Source organism: Sitophilus oryzae, unplaced genomic scaffold (assembly GCF_002938485.1).
Source record: "Sitophilus oryzae breed Bouriz unplaced genomic scaffold, Soryzae_2.0 scaffold_857_pilon_pilon, whole genome shotgun sequence".
In the NCBI taxonomy this organism is placed as follows: Eukaryota; Metazoa; Arthropoda; class Insecta; order Coleoptera; family Curculionidae; genus Sitophilus; species Sitophilus oryzae.
Genome location: NW_022147480.1, coordinates 1,170,317 through 1,178,453, shown reverse-complemented (window position 1 = coordinate 1,178,453; position 8,137 = coordinate 1,170,317). Strand labels below are relative to the sequence as shown.

Below are 8,137 nucleotides of genomic sequence, written 5' to 3'. Positions count from 1 at the left end.
TAAAAGGTGTATTTTTTAAATCAAATACCTACCTAACATTGTTTTTTTTGTAAAATGTGTAGATATAAATGATTAATTTCAAATAAAACATTTTGGCGCACAATTTACTTTAACATAGGTAACTAAAAATACAGGAAAAATATAAATTGTATTTAAATATATTTTAATAACAAATACAGCTAATTTTACTATGTTTTTTCATTGTATTACTATCAAAAAGTTCTCTATGTTACGAAGATTTCTATGTAACTTAAAATACCGTACGATCGAAAAAAAACCGCGTCAGTTGGCTTGGAAACGACGATCGATGACATTAAAAAAAATGTTACATATAAAATGACACCGATCTTCATTTCATAGCCATCTTTTCGATCATAAGGTATTTTATCTACAGTGTGACCCATTTTGGTTGAAATCATAGGGTATCTCCGTTATTAGTGAAGATAGAAGGGTGCGGTTTGCACAAACCTGTCCCACTTTTTCGTCAAACGGAAGATGCTGCAAACAAAATTTTCATAGCCCTCTTCATTTCTCAGCTACAGGGTCTTTTCAAAAATTTTGCAATTTGGGACACCCCCTGTATCTCTGTTATTGTTAAAGGTATGGAGAAGGCGAAAACTGCTTATTGTAGAACTTTTTACGTAGAATACAGTGGCGTAGTCTGTTTTTCTCCCAAAAAAATATTTTTGAAAATGTGAACTAAAGTTATGTTTTTTCAGGAACACCCTGTATATTTATAAATCATATGATCTGTCTTGCTACGAGCTTCTCAAAAATATATATCACTCTATATTTATTTTCACTATTTACTGCAATATTTAAAATATATCATTTTCTTATTAGTAGGCCGTGATAAATAAAAAAAAAATCAAAATGGTATTTACTAAAATAGTCATACACATATTAAAATTTATTTGGGATTGATATATTTCACTTTTGAAATAACTTACCACTGAAACTGTGAATATATTTTCCTTTTTTTTATAACGGGATGGGTTTGCAAATATCTAAATCTTGAATTATTAAAGCATTTTTCAGGTGTTCGACATTGTTGTAGTGCCCACGATATATTTCGTATTTCAAAAATCCCCAAAATCAGAAATCGAGAACGGCGAAATCCGGAAATCGGGGAGGCTATCAATATGCGTTCATTGGTTCCAATTTAATGATTTGAAAAATAATAATTTAACAGTATTCTAATATTTCCATAGTTATGAGGGGAATGTTCCCCATCTTGCTGAAAGTATATTTCACGTAAATTAGCTAAAGGAATATCTAAAATTTCCGATACGATAGATTATTCTTACGTATACACATATTCCACGATTTATAAATAGCGGTAGAGAGTTAAGTTTCCCTAATATATAAAGAATTTATTAGCGGCTCCCAAAATAAAACAAGAGACAGATGCAGTATACTTTTAATAATTCTTTAGTTTCTTTTATTATCAATCATGGCCTACTAATAAATATGATCTTTTAATAAAAACTTTTAAATATTGCAGTAAATAGTGAAAATAAAAATAGAGTGATATATATTTTTAAGAAGCTTATGGCAAGACAGATCATATGATTTATAAATATACAGGATGTTCTATTTAAAAAAACATAACTTTAGTTCATATTTTCAAAAATATTTTTTTTTAGAAAAACAGACTACGCCACTGTATTCTACGTAAAAAGTTCTACAATAAACAGTTTTCACCTTCTCGATAGCTTTAACAATAACAGAGATACAGGAGGTGTCCCAAATTGCAAAATTTTCAAAAAGACCCTGTAGCTCGGAAACGAAGAGGGCTATGAAAATTTTGTTTACGGCATCTTCCGTTTGACAAAAAAGTGAGACAGGTTTGTGCAAACCGCACCCTTCTATCTTCACTAATAACGGGGATACCGTATGATTTCAACCAAAATGGGACACCCTGTACTCGATCAATTTACTGAATAATTATTAAAGTTATAGAAGTATATACCGGATGATCGAAAAAAAAACGTTGGCTCTCTAGTTGGCTGGGAAATGACCATCGATGACATTTCCCATATAAATTTACATATAAAATGTCTGCGATCTTCATTTCATGGCCATCGCTGACGCCGTTTTTTTCAATAATACGGTAGTTTTTAATCAAGCTTGTTAGTGAACAAATAATTAATTATTTTTTTTACTTTTCTTATAGAATAAAAACATTCCAGAGGGTTGCCAGAAGCTTTATTTACCTCTTCATAGACATCAGCATTTCCATCAAGACCTTGGATTTTAATATGCTTTTTATATTACTCTTGTTAATAAAATATAATATGTAAATAAATACTAATTAATAACAAATGAGTTTTATTGAACCAAAAATTAGAAATACTGTCTAATCCTGAACAAAAAGAAAAAATCATTTTTTAATTACCATAAAAGTAGGTACTATATCCTAATAACAAGTTGTTCTGGAATAGACAGTATTTTATATAAAAATAATACCTACCTTTTCCTCCTCGCTCTTATGTACTCCTGATACAAATCTGAGATTCAAATTCAGCTTTTAACAAAAATTAAATGAACATTTTTAATCCCAGTCCAAAATCACCGATTTCTATAAGGAGCACATAAGTGTGAAGATATAGGTAAATAGTAAATTAAGTACCAATATCTACCTAGTCGCTCTTATGCACTCCTGATACATATCCGAGAAAATTCAATTTTTGTCAAAGACTGCAGGAAAATTTTTAAACCTCGTCCAAAATCGCCGATTTCTATCAGGATCGCATAAGCGTGAAGAGGTAAGGAGCAAATTTAGTACTACATGTAAATATAGCATTAATCAACGATATTTCTGCTATCTCTAGCAATTCGACCTCGTTGGAAAACTTCAACCCCTAATATCTCGGAAACTATAAGGGTTAGAGAGGAACGGAACATCGCAATCGATAGGCATTTCAACCCTCTATAAGGGCGCAAAACAAGGGCGCGATCGGAGACAAAAAAAATTTTTGGCGAAAAATGAGGTAAGGGGTTAACCTTCCTTCATTTTTCGGCAAAATTTTTTTTTTGCTCCGATCATCCCCTAAATTTACACCCTTATAGAGAATTGAATTTCCTATCGATTGCCGACTTCCGTTCCTCGATATCTCGTTTAGTTTGGAAGTTATGGCCGTTTTTCCAAAAAAATCTAACTGTTTGAGCTCGTTGGTCAAGTTCTCTGATTTTTACCAGGTGGAATAAATTTTGACTACCTTTTATTAAAAACTGATGCTTGGATTTTCGATCATGAGCGAGGAGGTAAAATATTAAGACCAGAATTTATTTTTCGTTTAACGTTAAATATTATTTTTAGCAACCTTCTCGCTTTTATATCCTCCTGATACAAATCTGAGAATTTCAACATTAAGCAAATATCATCAGGAATAGATAAGAGTGAAGAGGTAAGGATTATATTTACTGTGGTAAATATGTCTGTATTTTTTTGCCTGCTTTTTTCATAGTATTTCTATACTTTTCTTTCTCTATATTTCTATACTATTGATTTATATATTATTTTGTTATATTGTGATCTATATAGGGGATGCGGTAATAAATTAAACCATATAATTTAGTATATTTTTTTAATATTTATTTATTTATCTTTAATGCATAATATTACATATAATTTTTTGTTAGAAATAAACACATTAGCAATTAGTATCTAGAAAATTAATAATTCTTCTTCTTTCTGCGGTGATCTGCGTATAGTATCTCTGTGTGAAGAGCTGGGTGAATGCTGTCTGGACTTGGGAATTTCAGCCTTTCCACAGAAGAAGTCGAAGAAGAAGAAGATCTTTGTTCTCGTGTGACCTGTAACAAAATATAATATAATTAGTTTATACAAAATTTTACAGAGTATCAACAAAAATTAGGTTCTTTAAATTCGCAAAATAATTACTGATATCGATAAGGTTTTACCCGGTCCAGATTACCCGGAGATGTCCGGATTTTTGACAACAATATACAAATTTTGACACAATATAACCGTCAAAAAAACTTCCTTTAGTAGATGCGAGCATAGATAAATGAAACAAGTTTAGATTAGAAAGTGTCCATAAGGACACTGTAAACACTCTTTGGCGCTATTCTTGCAACCCAAAGCTTTTCATAATTTCGGATCGGTTCGGCTTATTTCGGAATTTTGTCGGCAAATATTGTTTATTCAAATTTATTATTATTTCCTTATAATTTTATAAATAAAATACAGTGTGTTGCATACATGAAACTTTATTTTTTATGAGGACATGTATGTGAAATACCTATGAAACATTGGAAACCGACGTTAGGCCACGATTCACGATGGTTTTTTGCAGTTCACAATTCACTACACAGTTTTTTAGTTTTTAATGCCACTTTTTCACAATTATCACGGGTTTGAGTAAGTAAAATTTAAATAGAACTCACAAGATAGCAATAATTACTTTGGGAATGGACGTTTTGTACACTTTTCGGTATTTTTTCAATGAGGGCGGGTTAAGTTTTGAAAAATTTTATAATTTTTGAAGATTCTGACTTTGACAACTGAAAATCAAAGAATATACCTAGCTAGAAAAAGAATGGACTCTGCCATAGTGAAAAATGGTCCTACAGAAGTGGCGCCATCTATTGAGTAGGGCTTGTTTTAGATGGATCGAAGCGCGGGCTTTTTGAGCGTATTTATTGAATTTTACTCTAAAATAATTAAATTTGATTATTCAATCTTATTTTTGACACAAATTCAACAATACTAATAACAAGTATCGTTGTGATGTGTAAAAAATAAGATTTAACAGTATAATTTATAGAATTATTTAATAAAATTAAAGCCAAACATGTGAAATATAATTTATTATTTAAAGTTTTTATTTATAAGTCAAATATTTAAATATCGTTTATTATAATAAAACAAGACCAACGTAATACGCCCAAAGTTTTGTAAATGGAGTAAATATAAGTAGGTACTTAAATGATGGCAAAAATAAAAGACTCACATTATATTTTTAGGGCCACAAACAAAAGGAATTGTCTAATTAAAACACATATAACAAATTATAGTTTGAAAAACATTTTGATAATCATTTATTTGATAATATTATGATTGGCGCTATGACAACGACTATATTTTTTGAGAATTTGACAATAATATGACAATGGCCGTTGGAAACTATGGAAACTACAAAAAAATTCTGATTTAACGCCATCTGGCAACAACTAGTAGCAACTTCTTAACCTAAAAATGAATTGCACCACCACCTAGTGGCTAGGGCTGGAACTATTTTATTTGAGATTTCTGTGGAAACGGTGGAACTGCTTTTGCTATTTCACTTTCCCGGCCCTGGTGAAAATTATTTCTGTTATTGTTTGGCGGTTGATCTTAGCAACCTCTATAGCAGCGCCAGATCGCGTACAACATGCGTACAACGGTCGCGACCCAAAACAATTATTATATATTTTGACGGGCTTTCCAATCTAAATTTATTTCCTTTATCTATGGATGCGAGACCTTGTCTTTGGTGGGGAAGCTCCTAGTCAGGTGATAAGGGGAATCCCTTCTGGCGCTTAGGCTGGGTCTAAGGAGAATTTTACTGACTTATTCCTGGCTGTAGCGTCGTAGCCAGGGAAAGGCGTATAACGATGCCGGATTGAACTATACTCTGCTGTCCGTCATACCAGGCACCTTTTACTGTCTGTGGTCATGTATCACGTGCAGAGGGTATAGGGGTCTTAGACTGACCGCTTAGCTTAATCCTAGCTCATCAAAAACCTAAATCCCAGGACTGGCGGGACCAGGACACAGGAAGGTGTTGCTAGATAGAAGACTAGTCTTTACTGGTCTCGTTCTTAGAGCACCAGAGGGCAACCCATTGTATTATCATCTCCGTTAATTCTACATATGTAGAAGAGGACCTACTAATCCTTACGGTGTATCACCAGCTTTGCCATAACTCCAATGTATGGATATCGACTTGGCGAGTCATAAATTCGAGAAAGGAGGGTCATAGTCAGTTCCTCACAATAGGAATTGACCTCAAATCCAAGGAAGCAATGGAGAAAGGGAGATATATCCTCTATTATACATAGATCCGGGATAAACACTGGTATCAGGTCTAAGGAGAAACCAAGTTAAAGAGGTGGAGAAAATGGAGATTGATCCTCTAGCATCCACTTCAAGGGTACCTCAGCTGGAGACAAGCTCCTGGACTGTGAAAGGCACGGAGGGCGAAACTCCAACCGTGGAAGGGTCCCACGGTTGAAAGGGAACCTCCACGGTTGGAAGGAAACCTCGTCGGAGGTAGATGTCCACACCTCGGAGGAAGAGCATCTGTTGTCAGAGGAGGATGGGAAATACTCAGTCCCCTCTCATAACAGGAGAGTCCCTATGTGTGATGAGTTATAGACTGTGCGATGAGTAATAATTCAAGAAAGGGGGACACAAAAGATCTTTAAGGTCGCGGTGATTAACTCATTTCACTACTGACACGCCTTTTTTTGTCGATCATACAATATATTAATTTCTTTCAACTTACATAGTTATCAAAACTTTATAAACTTCTTCTTTATGCTTCCTCTGATTTATCTCTATCTCCAATATGTTCTTCCAATTGCCATTTGGTGACCGGATGTAACTCATCACCACACAAATTCTGCAAAGAACAAAACTTATTTGAAAAATTGTATAGAAAGAACTCAACAATAATTTCATACCAATTAAATAAGTGTCTCCCGTGTATCCATTACAGTATAATGGACTCTATGATTTGCGACAGGACAGGGTAGTCGAATAGCATATGTTGAATTTGTGAAGGTGTCAATTAAGCTTGAAAATATCTGGTGAAAAGTCCAAATTTAGTTTAAAGAGTTCTTCTGGATGTGGACTAAAATATAATTTTTGCTTCCTTATTAAGGTACCGAAATCTTCTTTAGCCTTAGTTTCATACTAGTAGTTCTTGCTCAATGATTTGGTGGATTTTATGGTCTCTGTTATCCCCTTCTGTAAACATCAACAACAAAAAATCTTTAAAATATGTTATTAAAATAGTCATCAAAGTAATACCTGTTTAAAAATTTAGGCCTATTATTGTGCAGTAGTTTTGGATATTTCTTGATTGTACTTTTGCATTTCTCTGGTTTGGATGTATCTCTTAAGACAGTATATCTGTAACCAATAGAAAACGAGAATCTTAAAAATGATTGCATTAAATTGAAGTAAGATGTTATACCTAACTCAAGTTCGATTTTTTATTCTTCTTCTATGGTTCTTCAGTGTAGATTTCTTCTATGGCCTCTCGTGTCTTGTTGGTCTGTTATTTGTTCAGTTGTTATGCATTTCTGGGTTGCATGTTTGGATAGTTCATTTTTTCTGTAAAATAAAACACAACGTTATGAAACGACAGATATGAAACAGAAAAAAGTTAGCTGATGCAATAGTTATTTTCCTTCATTACCATTATATACATGTTCAAATTACTGGCAATTCGATGTTTATGATAGAAAGAAAATAAATAAATGTATAGACAATCTGAACAGAGGGTAAAAGTCTCATTCCTTCTAGTTCTCTGTTCCCAGAGCTGCAAGCTCACAGAAAACTTACGTCTTTTTTTGATTTAAGTCTTTTTAATGACTTAAGTCATTTGATATTAAGTCATTTTTTTATAAAAAGCTTAAGTCAGATTTTTATATATTTGTATGATACATTTTTAACAGCAGTATTTCTTTTTAAACTCTGGCGGCAGCCAAGCAGCAGCGTTCAATTTGTAGATATTAGTTTAGTTTTACAATTCTGCTGATGATGCTAACATGGTTATTAAGGTTATTTAGTAATAGATCCATAGTAAAATTATTTTTTTCTACGCTTAATGTAATTACCCTTCCACACACTGGGGCTCCTAGTTTAGTATGCATCGCTTTAAGTGAAATTACATTTTTGGCTTGAAAACAACCATTTTTCTTCCGAAACTATTATCGAATTGGGTCAAGATAATCGTGAATTTCGTACTAAAATCTTTTCGGTCAGATGGAACGCAATTTGTGGCAGTGTAAAGCCGGGAACAAAGAGCCTGAAAATATCTCAGTGTGCAGCGCAGAATAAGACTAAGGTTTAAAGGTGTCGTAGATTAGGACTTTTTTCAGATAAGAACCGCGCACTAAT

General features: G+C 33.0%; 1 long non-coding RNA gene across 1 annotated transcript; it reads right to left on the bottom strand.

Annotated features, from left to right (window-relative positions):
* Nucleotides 1-6,523: 6,523 nt before the first annotated feature.
* Nucleotides 6,524-7,217, bottom strand: LOC115889968. Its single transcript, XR_004051541.1, has 3 exons — nt 7,043-7,217; nt 6,694-6,979; nt 6,524-6,632 (listed from the first exon to the last, which is right to left on the bottom strand). It is a non-coding gene; the product is annotated as an uncharacterized LOC115889968 (long non-coding RNA).
* Nucleotides 7,218-8,137: the final 920 nt, after the last annotated feature.